The following is a 19090-nucleotide window of genomic DNA, read 5'->3' on the forward strand; positions in this document are numbered from 1 at the left end:
TCGCTAAAAAAACGCTAACCAGAAAAAATTATTCAAACCTTTTAAACTCTGCCCTGGGAGTGAGGTCTTCATTTAGAAGAGTTATGACGCCTCATGATGAAAGCCGAGTTCCTTCGGAAGTCGCGAGGCCGATGCCCCTTCTGACAACCAAAGCGACCATTTATTTAGGTACAACCACTTACGCCTATTACTCCTTGTTGTAACGTGTGGACTGCAGGTTAGATGCGCAGCGTTTATATCGATCGATTACAGTGACACGGAAAACACGTAGTGAACGACCTAGAGTCCCGATTGGTCCCGCTTCCCTGTCTACCCCAGCCAGTTGAGTCTAGAACGCAAGTCACAGCCTCTGAGTTATGAATCATTATATTTCAAAAATACTCTATTTATATACTAACCAAACAGACCACATCGTACCATAAAAATAGAAAACAACATCTGTACAATATTTAACGAATGAAATAAATAACGGCCAATAGGAAATGTTCATTTAACGTCCAAGGGCATCATTAGACTTAACATGATAATGATTGGCACATTATTCCTCAGCATCCATAACACTCCTAATGGAGCATAGCCCGCCGACCTTGAAGTTGGTTGACAGTTGCTTTGAGTTCCAGATGTTTCTCAGTTGTAAATATACTGCTCTTGATTTGCCGATCCGCGCCTTCACATCTGCATCAGATCCACCACGTTCATCAATGATGCTGCCCAGATATGTAAAGGTTTTCACAGTTCCCAAATCTTCTCGGTCAATTTCGATTGGATTGGTGCATGCTGTGTTGTATCGGAGGATCTTGCTTTTCCCTTTGTGTATATTGAGACCTACTGCTGCTGAGGCTGCTGCTACACTGGTCGTTTTCTCCTGCATTTGTTGTTGCGTGTGCGATGGAAGAGCCGGATCATCTGAGAAGTCTAGATCGTTCAGCTGCATCCTAGATGTGCATTGTATCCCATCCTTACCCAAGATGTTGACGTCTTCATGATCCAGTCGATCACCAGGAGAAAGAGAAAGAGTGGGAGTAAGCAACCTTGCCTGACACTGGTCTTTACCTAGAATGAATCTGTGAGCTGTTTAATACATCATAGGAATTCCGTATGATATTGACTATCTTCTCAGGTACGCCGTAGTGTTGAAGGGGTATTGTCCACGCTAACAAATGCTTTCTCGTAGTCAATGAAGTTGATGTAGATTGATAAATTCTATTCCACAATGATCCGTAGTGCTGCGATTTGGTCTGAGGATTTGGTCATGAGTATTCTTCATCAAATTCTGTTCAGGGCAATCCTTTCTAGTCGCCATTCATCTTATTCATGTCCGCTTCCAATTCTAGACGTAGTGTGTTCTTTGTTCTTCCACTTTTCCACTTCCCTTCAGGATTGCAAGTTAGGGATAACCTCGTGATGCAATTTGATGATTTCTTCAGTATGTGTCTTATTCACTTCCACTGTCTTTTCCTAATTTCCTCTTCCGATAGAGGTTGGTTTTTTCTCTCCCACAGTATGCTGTTGCTGATGGTATCCGTAGACAATTTTTTATAAATACTTTCATCTTTTTAATGATGTTTGTAGTAGTTCTCCAAGTTTCAGTCTGCTTTTACTAACATTTCTCTATTTCCTTTGATTGATCATCTCTTATTTATTTTCATCTGTACAGCTAACCTTTAATCTAAAAACAGTTACTATCCATCAATAAAAGTACATATACATATACTTGTCAACAGTTTCACTATAGAAGATGTACAATTATAGTAATATTCAACTGGGTTACTAATAATTGAAATTTTTCAAATGTAACGCATTAACAATTCATGGATTGGTTAAGGTTAGACATTAACATCGTTGGATGCCAGCTCACTGGTCTAGCAGGTTAAGCGTTCGCATGCGAGACTGAAGGTTCTGGATTCGAACCCCACTAACGGGATCATGGATGCACACTGCTGAGGAGCCTCACAATAAGACGAAAATACTGTACACCAATCGGTTCAACATCTCAATCAATTCGTGATTTACTTCACTTGATATTGTTTTACTTGAACCTTCCCATTGATGTTTTTGGACTGAAATTGATCAGTCTCTTATTGGCATATGTGCATACTGTGCGTATGCCTCGATATTGCCTTAATTTACAAGCATTATAATGCTTATAATGCTTGTAAATTAAGGCACATCCAGCTAACGAGTCCCAAACAGGACGAAACGCGCGTCCTGGATTCCACTGCTAGCCATTATCCATCTTTGCTTATAATTCGTGATTTATCTATTCTTCTCTATTAATTATCATTGTTATTATTATTACAGGTCATTGGAATAACCCTTAAATCAGTCCACATAGATTTCATCTTCATATTTTTTACATGAACTAAATCATAAATGAACTGAATAAAGCAAAGTATTTTCACAGATTGAACTCATGAGCAAAGTATAACTATTATGACCTGCAACCTATATATAGTCGGTCAAATCATATTATTCCATTATAATAAGTCAAGTTTGTATGTAAGGGTTGAAAAATAAGTTAGTTATTCATAGGAAATGACAATCGTTTATAAGTGAGACATTATAATTTATATATTCTATTGAAATTATGTCATTGAATTCAATGTATAGTAGGGAAATGAATATGAACAGATCATTAATGCATGATTTGTCTTAGATTGATTGGAGTGATTTTATTGGTTTAGATGTTATTTAATGATATATGAATTTCAAGATGATTGAAGTTCATATATAGAAATACTTGTCCTGATTTCGAATCCTATGAGGCGACGTCGTGGATGTGCACTGCTGTGGAGTTCAACAATAGAACGAAACGGCCATCCAGTTCTTCTAGATTTTCCATAGTGATCTAGCTTCAATTGATTCATGATCTCAACTATTGAAATTACTACAATCTCCGTAGAACTTCTTTTGATCACAAATATAAGTTGACTTCCTTAAAGTGCGAATAGTTGACCAGTAAAAGTTTCCATTTCGAGAGATTTATCTTCTATAAATGATGAATTTCAGAAAGTCAATATAACAAGTTTAAAACTATCATTTGGTTTATTGTTCATTCTGACTTTGGCCACTTCCATTTCAAGATAATGATTAATTGCCTTAATGACCAATGGAATAATGGAATATGTATTGGATGTTAGTGGGATATAGATTGGATTAAAACACATCATGTGCACGATTGTGTTGATGCACGCTGGCTGGCTATATCTTATCCAATCAATGCTAGTCAATACTTGGAGAACACTCTAGAATCTTCTCATGTAAAAAAACTATAAATATACTAACGTTTCTCTCATTATGCTTCCTACTTCCATCTACATTTGTTATTTGGAATATAATTTCGTTCCTGTTCAACCGTTTTCCCTTCCCTTAAACTAAGAGATTAAAATCACTTCATATCTTTCTTTCTACGAACTAATTCTTTCTTCCTATACTATATCCTTATTGAAATCTTTCTCCTATATATTACCACCTTTGACCTAACCATTCTTATGAATCCGGTGTTCATCTTGCTGTGCTAATGAGGTATGGCAACTTGGACCGATGCACATATGTGCCTGGTCCTACGTTGTAGCTGACTGACTGACTGACTGAACCGTATTCTGATTTGGGGACTTGTCAAGTGAAGTAGTGTCCAAGAATACTGATCAACAAAAATATCTGAGTCGTAATAAGAGAGAATTATAACAAATGATATTCAAATCCCTAAATATTTTAATGTAAGTTAAATGATTTCAACAGTTGAGATCATGAGCCAGTTGAAGCTAGACCACCATGGAAAACCTGGAAGCACTGGATGGCCGTTTCGTCCTATTGTGAGACTCCTCAACAGTGCGCATCCACGACCTCGCCTCGCGGGATTTGGACCCAGGATCTATCAGCCTCGCGCCAGGCGCCTAACCAACTAGACCACTGAGCCGGCATCCAACGGTGTTAATGTCTAACTTCAACTAACTAAGTTAAATGAATACATGGTTCTGATGAATACTTGACTGAATGACTAATTATAAACACACTGTGTAAATAACTCAGATTTATTTTGTCTCACTAATAAACTGACTGGAATATAAGGTGAGTTTAAGGTTAATAATACAAGAGAATCTTTTATACACAATGTGAGTACCCTATTTACAAGATTAGTCACTTCAGACACTTGATATATATATATATATAATTTTTATAGTTGAATTTATGATTCAATGGAAGTTAGACCATCATGGAAAACCTGGAACCACTGGACAGCCTTTTCGTCCTAGTATGAGACTCCTCAGCAGTGCGCACCCACGATCTCACACCGCAAGATTCGAACACAGGAACTATCAGTCTCGCATGCAAACGCTTAATCTTTAGACCACTGAGCCGACTGGAATCCAACGGTGTTAATGTTCAACTCCAAGGATGATCAGAATGAAACTGGTCAACTAAGAAGAATTTCTAAATGATTTAGCAGTTTATAGTTTACTCAAATATGGTCTCTATGAAACGATGAAGTATATATTCAAATGTAAACCTCCAATGAATCTTACTAGCAATCTAATCCTTTGATCATTGTAATGCACCAAGAGAAACTGATATAGTACTTATATAACATACTTGATATTGGATTCTGAAATTCATTGACTAATGAATGATCTCCAAATACATCCGTTTTATGATTGTATATACATCAAACGATTTCTAGTCATTATGTCATTTTGTGGTACTGATATTGTATGTAAGTGAATGTGTCAGCAATACCATGTTTTAATACTTGTTCAGTTTGAGATTCAAAGCTATTAATAGGGTTTATCTTAGTCAATTATCATTGAGCTTCATTTTGAGTCAGAGAAAACTAATCAATATGTGATCTCATTTATCAACATGTTTATTTTGTCTGTGATACAATATGAGCTCAGTAGGTTATTATCACTGATATTTGACTCCAATCTACTATGATAACCAACTATAATATAAATGTTGGAATTTCAGTTAATTATCTTTGGGATATAACAATTTGATTTCTGTAATAACTAAAATGACAAAAGAACCTAGTTGAATCACAAAAAAAAGGAATAAAGACGTTTCAGCGAAGATTTCGTTTTCAACGGTGTCATTTTCTTAAGTTCTGTAATCATATTTTAAACTCAGTAGTCTGTAGTAAAACTCAGCCTATAGCTCTTCTAGAGTTATTGCCACTACCAAACGTGGGTAAAGTAGGAGTTGGGTATGAAGTCGGCAACTCCATTCTTTAGGAAACAACCTTGCTAAAAAAAAGTCAACCAGAATAAACAAGTTAAACTACTTAAACTCTGGCCTGGGATTTCGAAGAAGAATAATGACGATTTATGGTGAAAGTCAAGATTCTATTTCTAACAACAAGAGCAACAACTAATATCGATACATGAAATGTCCGGACAATATGGGATACCGGGAAATGAGATCAGTAATGAATACAAATGAGCGACCATTAATCGCAATAGTTTTAGCTCTATAAAGAAGCTCCAATCTTTTTCGCGTATCAGTAAATTCAACAAACTATTGTTGTCCAGAATGAAAAATGAAAATTCCACTGTCAAACAATCGAACCCAAAGAGCTCAGGTCTGTTAAAATGGATCATCTTTATATGACTATTGTTCTATAAAAGCATTCGACACTTTTCTCGTTATAGTGTTTTCCGTCCCAATTAACTACTTAATTCCGCCTGGAGCCCCCTGGGGCTACTGTCGGTCCCAAGACCGGATAAAGGGGGAGGGTTGGGTATTCCCATCTCAATTCAAGGACAAAATAATATGAGTAATGATTATATTGAATACATTAATTAAATTGATAATTTGACAGAGTAAAACATCTTAATCGAGGATATATTTCAAGAAAGTACCCCTTAATAAGTAAATGAAACGACGGTACGAAATGAAATCTGTTAATAATATACGCTATATTTAAGTAAACTATCATCTTACGAAGAATGAAGACCTCTCAGTGAAGAAATTTTTCCTTTCCATGATATCGTTTTATTAATCTGTTCAACAATATTTATAATTTCTAACACTCCTCCGTTTTGCTATAGAATTACTTACTTACGCCTTTTACCCCTCGTTTGAGGAGAACAGGCCATCCACCAGGATTCTCTATTTAACTCTGTCCTGAACAATCCTTTCCAGCTGTTTCTAGCTGTTATTCACACTTTTCATGCCTGTTTTTAATTCAGAGTGTAGTATATTCCTCGGCCTTCCTCTTTTACGTTTCCCTACAGGATTCCAAGTTAGCACCTGCCTCGTGATGCAGTTTGGTGATTTCTGTAATGTGTGTCCTATCCACTTCCAACGTCTTTTCCTAATTTCCTCATCAGATGGAAGCTGGTTTGTTATATCCCACAATAGGCTGTTGATGATGGTATCCAACCGACGGACATTGAGTATTTTACGTAGACAATTATTTATAAATACTTTTGTTTTATTATGTTGGTTGTACAGTAGAATTGGTTTGATCTAGGTATTGAAGATTCCGACTTTAATGGTGGTTGATAGTTACCTTGAGTTTCATATGTTCTTTAATTGTAGAAATGCTGTTCTCGCTTTGACAATCCTTTCGGTTACATCTGCATTGGATCCTACTTGTTTATCGATTATGTTTTCCAGGTATGTGAAAGGTTCCACCTCTTCTAGAGATTCGCCATCAAGTGTGAAATATTTACGCTATGTGATAGTCAAACTTATGAGACAGTAAAAAAGATAACTTGACTCTCACTTATATTAACATGCAGCAAAACGTTTAACATTTTAAAAATCTTTTGTAACTCAAAAGTATTCATGTTGACTGGGCTAAGGAAGGAGATACTTTTCTAATTTCAATTATAAGTGCATACTACTGAACAGTACTTATTTGTATATCTTGATGATGCCACAGGTATTCGGAGTTTGACAACGCTTTAATCAGTAACACCTAATATGAATCGTACCCACCAAGTGAAATCAAAAGACAGAAGCGAGGTGGTTCGAAGATATATTTGATAGGCTATCAATATATCGGGGGTCGTCTGATCTAATCTGGCTAGCGATTGAAGGGGATGTTGAGCACGATGTTCCCACTCGTGATCTGGAGCGGATGCATGACCGAGCACCTTCAGCTAGGTGAGTCCATTAAAACTAATATGGTCAGCATTCAATGTCGAAAACTTACAGAGCTATTTATTTTGGGGATTCATTTAGCGCTACAATCTGATATCAGTTAGTAACGGAAATTATCTTGGTACAAGAGAGAGTTTGTAAAGATGTTAGAATTTTCATAGTCTGAATCACGAGTTAATTATAGCTAGAACATCTGAGAAAACCAAAAAGTTCTGGACGGTTGATTCACCCTAATATGAGCTTTTTGGGAACAGCTGTTATATGTATATCATCGAATGCTGGCTCAGTCATTAGAGATCTACGACTAGGGTGAGGAAGTGATGTTCTTGTCTTTGACGCCAAGTGGGGTCGTAAGAAGTAACATACTAGAATAACCAACTTACGAATTGAGAAAATTTATACACAAATTTTTCAATAAAGTTAAAGCACAATTATTTACTTTTTGAAGTTTTCGAATAATGGTTAGCAGTGGTTTTTAATTACACGCATTTCGTCCTATTTAATCAGTTATGAGATTACCGATTATTTTTCTTTTGTATTGTGGTTTTCTCAACAAAAGATTTATGCATTTAGTTTATGAATTATTTCTCGAAAAAGTTCACTTTACTAAAAACTAGAGACAAGAGTATTCGTGAACAAAAACGGTTTGCGACAGATTATTTACTGTGGATATATATGTATATGATAATAATCATTATCATAGTAATCTTTCTCCAAATTATTCATACTTCAGAAATTTTGCTAATGTATCTGTGGTGCCATCGGACCCTCACTAAACGAATTTGGAAGCCGAGCATATAATTACTGAAAAGACATATTCAACAATTGACACGAAGAGAATGTTAACTATAAAGAATGCGAGAACATTAATTCAGTTCGTCGGATGTTATGGTTCAGCCTCGCAGGTGTGGTCATATCCCTTTTATTCATACTAAATATAGTGTTCTATCTCCAGTCTGAATTTTTTCTCCATCATATATTGGTAATTGTTACGATACGACGAGTCAGTTTAGACAATGATGTAACTATCATATAATATCTTATAGATTAGGTAATCACATCATGACACATCTACAATTTTAGGACTAGATATATTATTAGAATAGTACATATAAGGAACTTGGACCATAGTTCTACATATCTCGTATCGATATTGAACACCTAATGAAAAGACGTTTGGTTGTTTGTCTACAATTGACCACAGTTAGGAAATTTGGATGAAACTGTTTTAAATTTTGATATGATCATAGTTAATTAGTGTCTCTGACATTATTATTGACTCACGGTTCCACTTATCAACCGATTGTTCGGTGGGCTCCCAATGAAATCTACCAAACGCCGTGGTACGACTGAGGGTGTAATAGTCTACTCTTCTTCTGAAGATGACCGCACGTACATAGTTATTAACAGAAAAGTTCTGCTCAACGCCCTCGCACTATGGAGGTGTAATTTACAAAGCTGAGAGGACAAAAGTCGAATACCTGGCACTTAAACCAGGTTATTGGAAATGAAGAATCAATGTAGTAGGTTTAAAAACTTCAATTCCAAACCATTGGTGTAAACGTTCTCCAGGATCATGAATATGCAAACGAAGTGCGAACCTATTGTTGATCATCGGCTACCACGTGACTGCATCTACTAAAGTTCTCCCACTGCCCTGCGGACTAGACGTATTAGTAAAAGACTCACAAATTTGCTCCCTACGATGTTCACCTGTCTCGGACTGAGTGTTCACTCACTGAATATTTGTAACTGCAGACTTCTATGTACCAGTCATTGCTGTAGACCTACTAAATTACTTAATTATTGAACTTCATTTTTGGTTAAAGTTTATGCTGAGTCACGTCTAAACATTTAGCAGATCCATACTTCTATCAGGTACCCGATAGGTGCCCCCCAAATACTCCATATAATCAGCGATGTTACATACTACATCACAACTACAGGGACATCTGTATTTTGGAAAGCATGCTGACTAGCTTTTGAGACGCCAAGGTTAGTCGTAAATTCTAACAACTGTTCGCTTGAGCCAGTCTTCAACTTACAGGAGGCAAGTGGAAAACCGACTACCATATATGGTAAGTGATATGTTTATCTTAATATGGGTTAAAGCCAAATCACTCACCATATTTTCGTTGTTGCAGATATTTCTATGCCAATCATTGGTAAAGACCTGCTACAACACGATAATCTACTCATCGACACGCTCAAACGGTGATAAGTGGACGGGAATACCAAATTATCTGCTTGTAAAACTTCATTTGCTGGTTTTAGGTCAGGTTCAGTTGCTATGGAGCACGTAATCAAACCACACTACCAACGGATACACGATACGAACGATACTCCGTACCGAGCCCAATCAAAATTGCCGTGTATAACCAGCAATGTATCACACCACACAATAACCATAGGACCATCAGTATTCTCTAAAGTGCGCAGACTGATTTAAAAAGCTAAGGTCGTCCAAAAACGAATTCGAGCACATGATAGATTTAGGAATCATTCGGCCATCGAACACCCCATGAGAATCTCCTTTGCACATGGCCCGTAAAAATGGTAACAATGGTTGGAGTTCAACTGATGACGGTTGGTGACTGAACTCGAAAATCACTACCCACCGTCAACCACTGCTGCACATTCACGGTTTGACAGATACTTTGAAGGGTACAACTGTTTCTTTTAAAATCGACTCGATCGAAGCATACAACAAAATTCCCATGGCTGCTGACGACATTCCTAAGACCGCTTTCATCACATTTTCAGTCTCTACGAACTATTGCGCATGCCTTTCGGTTCAAGAAATGTTGCAAACATTTTTCAGGGATTTGTCGATGACGCATTCAGGAGTCTAAACGTCGTGCTCGCGTACGTAGACGACTTAGAGTGATATTGATCATAACCACAAAATCCTCAAAGCTTAAAGTAAGATAACTGGGAAAATATATATTCATCACTTAACACAAAGAAAAGGCCAATAATGGTAAACGCGGGAACAAATAATTAAATTTATAAGATAGCATGGCTCAGCCTTGAAGGTGTGGTCCTGTTTATGTAACTTATCTCTTATTCATATTAAGTATATGGTCTACTATAATATTAGTACTGCTCTAATAATAGACCTAATTCTAAAATTGTAGATTTGTCATGATATAGCTGCCTAATCTATAAGATCTTACGTGGAAGTCACATCATCGTCTACACCAACTTATCGTGTCGTAACAACTACCAATACATGGTGAAGAACAAGCTTAGGCTAGATAAAGAACAATATATTTAATATGAATAAAAGATATAATGCAATATTCAGCAGGGGCCACGCCTGCATGGCCGAGCCATGCCATCTGATCAACTCCAATTCATTCAATTCCTTGTTCGCGCCTTCTCCATCGTTAGATATTGAATATATTAAATATTGAATATATATTTTCCGAGCAATCTCGTATTCAGCTTTGAAGATTGTGTGGTTATTGTCCAATGCCACTACAAGTATATGGTTCTATCTGCAGCCTAATTGTGTTCTTTAGAAACGCCATACATTAATTTGCTAATTGATACGATAGGAGTCAGAATACATGATGATATAACTTCCACGTAAGATCTTATAAATTAGGTTTTCACATCATGACAAATCTACAAGTTTGGGACTAGGTCTATTATTATAGCAGTACTAATAACGGTATAAATCATAATTCCACAGACCTCTTGATTGTAAGTCCAGACAGAGTATCCTATTTTAGGCATCTGCACCTCGTTTTCAAATGACTACGAAAACATGGATTACTGTAAAAATTGAGAAATGTCCGATTGGATCCGACCCTATCAATCTTCTCGGGCACAGTATTGACGCTCGAGGTATCTGCCGTTTTAAAAGCAAGGTGTCCATCATTCTGAACTACGCAGAACCGACCTCAGTAGAGCAATTGCACATATTCAACTGCCTTTTAGGTTTCTATCGACGGTTCATACCGAATCGTGTGTCTGTCATGAGACCCTTAACAAACCAACTTTCTGGAATTGCGAAACTCAACAATTTCGGAAAACAACGCGTAGAAGACACTATCCACAGTTAAGAAAATTAACTGACAAGCAACCGTGCTCGCACATTAGGAAATCAATGCACTAATTAACATCACCGTAGATGCATATAAATCAGCAGTCGGAGAAGTCTTACAAAAATTTGTTGAACTGCACTTGGCGACCCTTGGCATTTCTCTGAGGACGGTTGAAAGACACTAAGTCGACGTACAGAGATAATGAACTACTAGCTATGTATTGTGTTGTACGGCATTTCCGACACTATGAAAGAACAAGAATTCACATTGTTGACTGACCGTGGATTTCTCACATTCCCTCTAACTCGTCTTCAGACAAGTCCTGCGTCCGGAAGTCTAGGGTTCTAGACTGCATTCTCAGTTTAACTCTGATATACGACACATTTCTGGCAAAAACAATGTAGTTGTAGGCTCCTTGTCTCCGATAACTTCTCTCAACAGTTTCCACGATAAAAGCCATAAACTCTCCTGGCTTCAAAAAACACCGATTTTCGTCCAATAGTGCTGAGATATCATCGATGCAACGTTTTCAGTAAGTTGCACAAACCTTCTCATCCAGGCATGGGAGCAACTATAAAGCTCACAGCAGAACGATTTTGCTGTCCCGCTATGAACAAAGACGTAAGGGAGTGGGCACGCTCTTGTGTGGTCAGCCAGAAATCCAAGGTGAATAGACACAAAAAATGTCCCTTGGGGTCTTTCAGTACTCTGGATGCTCGTTTCACTCACGTTCATCTGGATTTGGTGGGACACTTACCAAACTCAAGGATTGTGTGAATCGTCTCGCATGATGGCCACGAGCAGTACTCGTTCAAGACAATACTACTGAAACAGTGACCCCCGCCTTCATTGAACGATGATGGGCAAACATTGACTGTCCTTTGACTATCAATGCAGACTGTGGATATCAGCTCGAATCTGAAATTTCACGTTTTCTTACCACACTACTGTGAATCACAGGAGACTGAACGACAACCTACCACTCACAAGTTACCGGATTTGCAGAACGATTTCATCAACAGTTCAAAGCTTCATTCTCAGCTGCAATCGTTTCACAGTGGATTGACTCTCTTTCACTCGTTTTAGTCGGCATTCACAGTGTAATGAAGCATGATGTTAGACACTAAACTACAACTCATTTACTGGACGATATTATAATTTTCAGGAGAATTCGCGGATCTTTCGTCTTCTTCAACAAATATGGATCTGAACTCTTACACATGCAAGCCCACAAAAGATATGCGTTCAGTTGAAGTTTTTCCATTCGACGTCAGTCAACTAATGTTTTGTTCAACCTGCCCTATGATATACTACACACTTCTCTCTACCTCGTGACTCGTTTCGACGGCCTTTTGAAAATACATACGAAAGACCCTTTAAAAATCTTCAGTGTGAACCTAAGTACGATATCATCGACTATCTTAAGTCCACCTACTTAGGAGTGAACTGTATTTATATTGGATTTCCTGAAGAACAAACAAACGGTCCCGTTTGGGTTAAAATTTTTTACGCAGACCCATGTTCTATATGCTCATATATACTGGGTTTTTGTTTGCACGTTTTTCTTCCTTACACGAGTAACAGTGTGGCTTGACATGTACTTGGTCTTTCATTTTTTCTCTATCGGAACGACTGGTAGAGATGTAGAGTAGACAAGGAGTGGGATGCGCCGAAATTGTGAATGTACATTTTTTTGTTATGTTGTAAGACATGACCTCTTAACGAGGTTATGCAGCCTCGTTGGAATTACAAACTCCTTATTGTAATGGATCAAGTTTTTTCTCACAATCAGATACCAAATGACCAAAATGAATTCTGCAACATCAAAAACCCCACCAATAACTAGAGGTGTTGTGCAGTGTAGTGTCTTGAGTCCATTTTCCTTTACAATTTACATCAACAGTTCATGCAAGTGTTTGAACACAGGTAAGACCTATCTTCGCGCTGATGACTTAAAAGTAATCTATAGAACTGACATTTGCGACGTGCGTAGTACTATACAAATAATCCAACATGAACTCAACAAGGTAGACTACTGATGCAAACACTGGAATTTGGAGCTCGACAGAGAGAAGTGTGTCTGGCTATGTAATAGTGATGCGTCTCTTACGATAAAACCAACAAAGAGAACACACTTCCCAAACTCACATCGGTAACTGACCTAAGGATGCATTACTTACACAGTCTTAACTTCTCTGAACAAGCCACAATCAAAGCATCTAAAATGAGGAAATTGCTTAACTTCATTCTTCGCTACTTCTTTTAAAATGAATCTAAAACCATTCTTTATAAACTCTGTGTAGTACCTATCGTTGAATGCTGTTCGTTCTTATTTTCCAACCTACGCCTATCCGATATACTTAAGATGGAAGTAATACAACGATATTTCAACCGCAATATACTTAAGAACAACTCACTCATTACCTACTGTTCCCGAAGCCATATCATAGGACCAGAACCCTCTTTGAAAAGAGAGCTTAGGTCTAATTTGATTCTCTACTTCAAACCCTCTAAAAACCTTACTTTTTCCACATGTAATATAGTTCTTGCCCAAGACTCACATGAAAACGACACTTGGGACAAAGTATCCACGGTTAAAGTTGAGAAACACAAATAAAAAACTGGTAAACTTTTTCATAGAGTGTGCATTAATATGGAACAGTCTTCCCTCTAAAATACGCATGGCAGATAAATTACATACATTTGTAAGACTTGGAGATCGAGCCTTCGCTTGCACTGGTCTAGCACGATCGAACACATCTGAGTCCCACTAAGATATCATACGATCTCTACAAGTATAGACTAAACAAGACTATAAGTTCGGTTTGTCTCACTTTTCTACTGTTCAGTTGTGTTGGATACTTTTCCTTCCTTATCTTCTTGCTTGGAGTAGACAGGTAACTCACTGGGCCTATCGATGCTGCTCAACTAAACTTAGTTGCTAAGGGACGCTCTCTACCGCCATAAAAAGTCAAGAGAACCACACGATTGACCGCCCGCTACCAGTGGTCTTGCATCTATGGAGCCTACAACCCATCAACCGGTTAGGATAGCATAAAATAGCAATATCACCAAGTTAACGTGAATTCCTTCTTGCCTATTCATTATCAGATGTTTACTCTGCTGTACACTACGTTGACTTGCCATTAATTTTATTTCGACACTAGTTACCTTATCTACTTTTCTGCCTACTTTGGTAAGCAACTATCCTACAATATACCCTTATTCTTAAGCCTATATTCTGATTGGAAACATATACTTTATACTATAATCAGTTAAAACATTGTATCGATGCCTTACCCATAGTCCATAATTCGTGAATGCCTGATAAGTATGTGAAATGGTTCTTATAGAAATAATGTTTTGCAACAGTGTGTGAAACACAGAGCATCGTATGAGGCGTGATATATATCCGAGGAGAGCTTAAATAAGGCTAACATCACAAAATGAGGGAGGGTGAAGTTACTGATCAGCAAGTATTAATGGTAAGCGTGATGACTTCGACCCACCCGTGTTTGTGGAACACAACATTTCGCTTATATCAGGCTCTTTATTTTTGAGAACAAGTAAATCGATCTGTGATATTGAGGTTGTTGTCCTACGTCCACCATTTAGACTCCTGTTTCCAATTTTATGCGGGATTAGCTATTCTAATAAGACAACCTACAACATGCTAACTCGGACTTTTACACTAGGACTTTGTAGCTGACATCGATTGAAAAAATAAAAGGTCAGAAATAAAAGATATAATTAGTAGTTTTTTTAACATTTATTTCTCTTGATGTACTTTCCATTCTAATAAACAGTTTTCTTTATTCCAACTTCGACTTCCCTCCCATCATTTGAACCTACTCCACCTTGTTAAACACTGCAATTCATTGTTATTTATAACTGCATTCTCTCATCTGGAGTCTCCAATCACATTTCACTCTAGCTAGTATGAATTTATTCTAATAATTTATCATACCTCTGTCTGTTCCGCTGCAAAATGTTAAACATTGTTGATCGTTCATATTCAAGTGTGTTTCTGCTCTTCCGTTTCTCTTTCTTTCAGAATCTTGCTTTGGTGGCACAGCTATGGAACTTCTGACGTCTGACCTTGAGAAAACGCGTATATCATGTTTATTCCATAGTTCACACAACGCGTTCTATTAATCTAATTCATAATAGCCATAAGCTTAAAAAGTTCATTACATAAATTATTAACATGGCCAGAATTCCAACGCAGTTATGTCGAGATTGGATCTAGCGTGTAACCTGGGCGCGACACCATTTTGGAAAATATTTTTAAGACTGTACTCAGTGTAATACTAAAGCATAAACCTGATCATTAACGCACCATGGTATCTGCACGAATATACTGATATTCACTTCCATTGATTTGATCTATTTAATGATCCAAATTGGGAAGCATTCTGTGAACCAAAAAATGTTGTAATTTGTATATCATTCCTGTAAAAATGGCATGCACCAGCCATTGCAGAAAGATATTATTATCAGCATATGACTACTTATATTATGGAACGTCGACCACATGCCGCTGGATAGAGAAAACTGTAAGAGAAGCGGTTACCAACGGAATGTTCGTTCGATATAATAGTCTGGCTGGCCTTATCTTGGAGATAATGAAACGAGTGAGTTGTTGCAGTAAATAAATTCCCAAAAGAAATAGTTCTGTAAGTCTACGACGCTGATACTAGCCTCATTAGTTTGACTGGACACACTGTGGCTGAAGGCAATCATTTACAAATCCACACCAGGCCACCAGTGGGTACGCCGTACTACGCGTCCCTTGCAACTACTAACCAGCTTAAATCAAACGATTCTCAAGACATGGGTGTTACGAGAGAACTGAAGACTTTTGACGGATTAAAACCTTTTATTGTACATTAATAATTTACTGTGCTTTTGGATGTAATTGTTTTACTTAACTTTCGAACTTGTTTGATTATATCATTATTTCGGACTTTTTGGTTTGTCTTTGGTTTGGTATTTTGGTGCTCTCTTTGTCTTTGGTTTGGTATTTGGGAGTTTTGCTCCGGGAACCTACCAAATTGAAGAACGACATTTGGTCGATTATTTGTGAATTACGAATAAATTTGGTATCTAAATTGGAACTTGGTTCTGTTGTTAATTTGGGTTCGTAATTTGCAAGTAGATCGATAGTCCGTACTTCAATAACTGGAACGAGCAAAACTTGGACGTAACATAAGGTTCTTCAATTATTGGTTCTGTGTTCATACCTTGGATTTTCTGGATATTTTGGGTCCAAATTCCTGGTCTTATTGGTCGGTTTGTTTGGATTAATTCAGATTTGTTTTGGTGATTGATTATTTGGAACAACAAATACGATGGAAACACGGAGCAAAAGGCTGAAGGAAAATGACGAATTGGATGGTAAAACTTCCAAAGCTGTTTGTGGTATGTCTGATGTTAATGATGATAAATGTGATGATGTTAGTCTTAATAGTATGTCCTCTAGCCAGCTAAGTACTTCTAGACTAAAGTTAGATAAAGCATTACTGAGGAAAAGGAATTTAGAGAAGAGACTTGAATTAGAACGGCAACTTAAGATGTTAGATCTACAAGAAGAGGTTGATATCGCTGAACTAGAATGCAAGGCCATCGAGGACGATGAACGATTACCCGTAGATAAATGTGGGATAAATGCTAAAGTGGAGAATTATTTGGATTGTGATACTGGGTGTAATAATCACTCAGGCGAGGTATGTAACATCTCAAAAGTCGATTGGGTCGGTGAGCTGAAGGACACGTTACATACAATGGCTAGCAACATGGTTTTACCTAAGATCGATATGATGTACTTTGATGGGCAACCGGGTCAGTATTACCGTTTTATTAGTCGGTTTAATAGCCTTATAGAAAGTAAATTGTCAGATAAGGGCCAATTGTTGTCGTATTTGTTATATTATTGCAAGGGAAAGGCCAGAACAGCAATTGAACCTTGCGTTTCTTTGCCCAGTGATTTGGGCTATGATAGGGCTAAACGAATTTTGTATGGTTTATTTGGTAAAGAACATCTTGTTGCACGAGAACTAATTATTGAGTTATTAAACCATAAATCTGTCGGAGGATCGGCTGACGTATTAACTGACTTTGCGATTAAGTTCCGTAATGTATGTATAACGTTGAAGCAAATGGGATATATGTCTGACGTTAATTCTACGGCTAATTTGGTGGTAATAGTTTCATGCCTACCACTAGAATTGCAGAATAAGTGGGTGGAAGTCGCCGATAAGATCATGATTATTATTATTATTATTATTATTAATGGTTTTATTCAATATTATATTTTGGTACAATATAGAATTCTCAGCACAGGGTATTTCAACAAGTTACTTATGCAAACAAAAATAGTAACAAAGACAAAAAAAGTTTAAAAAAAAATATCTGAAAAACAGTACAACATTTAAAATTAAAGTCATGTTAAGAATGCAGGTTATTGGCTAGATTAACTCTAACAACCTGTTCGTCACAGAGTGTATTTGCTAGATAAGGTATTATAGAACATTTGTACTTTTCCTTGCGTGCATGGATTTTAATGTAATTACGTCTCGTTCTACCAGAAGATATACAAGGAGGAAGATAAGAGTGAAGGAGATGGTTAGTATCTGATAAAATGACACCTGCCAGGAGTTTGCATGATTTTAAATGTCTATCCACAACCATATTAATTATGACCTCGAAAGATTCACCACACACCTTGCTAACTGCCTTCAGCACTCTTCGCAATACAGCAAAGTCTTTTCTCAAAAGCCCGGGAAAGAATAATGGAGAACAGTAAAGAATAATAGGTAGTATGCAAGAATTGACAAATTGTAAGAGTAAATGACGAGTAATTCCAAGAGCATGCAATCTCTTTATGTAATAGGTCAGACGGAAAACCTTCTTTGATAGCAATAAGACATGAGAAGACCAAGACAGATCAGAGGAAAAGGTGGCACCAAGATAATTGACCTTCGACACTGAGTTTATCAAAGAGTCTCCGATGGTACAAGAACTATGGGATCTCAAAATAGTGTTTATATTCCGTTTATGTCTCATGCTAAAGCTAACAGCTTGACATTGAGACGGATGCATGGGAAGGAACCGAGCTTTGAAGAATTTGTGGTCTTTGTAGAAGAGAGGGCCAGAATTGCCCGGACCCGTTATGGTAGATTAGTACAGTGTAACTCAAGGTTCGGTAAAAGGAATTCTGAAGGCCAAGCTGATAGGAGATCACGCTTTCACGCAATTAGACGAGACCCATATAACTCAGTCAAGGTATCACGCTGTGAAATCTGCGTAGGTGATCATGAAGCGACGAATTGTCCAAGGTTAGCAAAAATGAATGTAAAAGAAAGGAGGCAGGAGGTAAGAAAACGTGGTTTATGTTACTTATGTTTGAGGAAAGGTCACATAGCTATGACATGCAACTCAGGCATCAAGTGCGACGTTGAGAATTGCAAGGTTAGGCATAATTCATTATTGCATATTGATAGTGTTGATAACCATGTGGTGAACCTAGCTAAGGATTGGAACTCCTCAACGGTTTGTTTGGGGATCGTTCCAGTCAGACTATACGGTCCCAAAGGATGTTTGGAAACATATGCACTTCTAGATTGTGGTTCGGACACTTCTCTTGTATGTGAAGAATTAATTAATCAGTTGGGTATTAAAGGTAAAGAGACTTCGATAAGGGTGGCGACTGTCAATAGAACTACCAATTGTGAATGCTTGGAGGTAAATTTAGAGGTATTTTCATTAGATGAACAAGGTTCTATAAGGATCAATAAAGTTTACACGACCAAGAAACTTCCGATCGATCATGCAACACCTTTAACCGAACTCCAACTGAAACGGTGGGATCATCTAAAGGATATAACCCTTCCGAGGTTGCAAAGTAATTTTGTAGGAATATTGACTGGGTG

Source organism: Schistosoma haematobium, chromosome 6 (assembly GCF_000699445.3).
Source record: "Schistosoma haematobium chromosome 6, whole genome shotgun sequence".
Taxonomy (NCBI): domain Eukaryota; kingdom Metazoa; phylum Platyhelminthes; class Trematoda; order Strigeidida; family Schistosomatidae; genus Schistosoma; species Schistosoma haematobium.